The 1,414-nt window shown below is 39.5% G+C and overlaps 1 pseudogene; it reads right to left on the bottom strand.

Annotated features, from left to right (window-relative positions):
- Positions 1-282: 282 nt before the first annotated feature.
- Positions 283-1,211, bottom strand: LOC118915944 (olfactory receptor 4C11-like; annotated as a pseudogene).
- Between the last annotated feature and the right edge of the window lie 203 nt (positions 1,212-1,414).

Below are 1,414 nucleotides of genomic sequence, written 5' to 3'. Positions count from 1 at the left end.
TGATTATACACATATACAACTTTCTTCTTATCAAACTAGACTGCCTACTGTGTTGTGAGATTATTTCACAATCAGCAATACCAGAATTGAATGCTCAAGAAAAGAGTCAGGATGAGGATGTTTGGAAAAGCTACTAGTTTGTGGACAGAACAGAGAAAGGTAAGGAAATCACGTGCATTATATTTGAGTGCATGGAGGAGTCAGGCTATACACTATGACACTGATATCTGTAGAAACCCAGTTAAAATGCGACACAAAAAGTATTCATCCAAGGCCCTCAATTCATCTTTTGCTTTCAGAGGTAATTTTGATATGCCACAGCCTTCTCATGGCATTTTTCACTTCTGCATTCCTCAGTGTGTAGATCAGGGGGTTGAGGAAGGGTGTCCCAATAGTATAAAATACGGACACCATCTTGTCATTGGGGAAAGTGGTTGGGGGACGTGTATAGAAGAATATACAGGGACCAAAGAATAAGACAACTACAGTGATGTGGGAAGTGCAAGTGGAGAGAGCTTTTTTCCTCCCTTCTGCACTGTGGTTTCACAGAGAATGTAAGATGACAATGTATGAGATCATCAGAATCACAAAACTGAACAAAGGGCCCCACTATTAGACACCACCAGGAGGTTGATCACATAAATGTCCATGCATGCAAGTTTCAATAAGGGCTGCATATCACAAAAATAATGATCAATCAAATTGGGTCCTCAGAAAGGCAACTTCAAGGCCAGGATAATCTGAGCCATAGAATGTATAAAAGACCCATTCCATGCAAGAACAATCAGAATGATGCAGACCTGCCGACTCATGATGGTTGGGTACCGCAAGGGCTTGCAGATGGCCACATAGCGGTCAACGGCCATGAGGATGAGGACAAAGATTTCCATGCAAATAAATAAATGTAGTGCAAAGATTTGAGTCATGCAGTCATTATAAGGTATGATTTTCTTTGCAGAGAGAGCATCCACAATTAGTCTAGGGGCTGTGGAAGTTGAAAAGCAGGTATCAACTAGGGACAAATAAAAGAGGAAGAAGTACATGGGGCTCCCAAGTGTTCGGCTGGGCTTGATGGTCATGATAATAAGTAAATTCCCCACTGCAGTTCTCACATAGAAAATAAAGAAGATTACAAAGACCATTTTCTGCCTCATAGGATCCTGTGTCAGTCCCAAAAGTAAGAATTCAGTTACGCTGCTATTTTGCTGCATTGTTTAGCCCACATAGTGAAAGCACAGCTTAGAAATAATCTGCAAAGGAGAAATTTTAAAAATTATAAAATCAATAAAACATTTGGAAGTCAAATACATGTGCTTGATTGCTTATAAAAGCATAATCACTTACAGGCTGTGTACTGTTTTTATCTGAATAAAATGCAATCCATAATACTTACTTGATCCTTTTACCTGATTCT

The sequence above is a fragment of the Manis pentadactyla genome, chromosome 13, assembly GCF_030020395.1.
Source record: "Manis pentadactyla isolate mManPen7 chromosome 13, mManPen7.hap1, whole genome shotgun sequence".
In the NCBI taxonomy this organism is placed as follows: Eukaryota; Metazoa; Chordata; class Mammalia; order Pholidota; family Manidae; genus Manis; species Manis pentadactyla.
The sequence above is the reverse complement of the archived record's forward strand: the minus strand, read 5'-3'. Positions and strand labels throughout refer to the sequence as shown.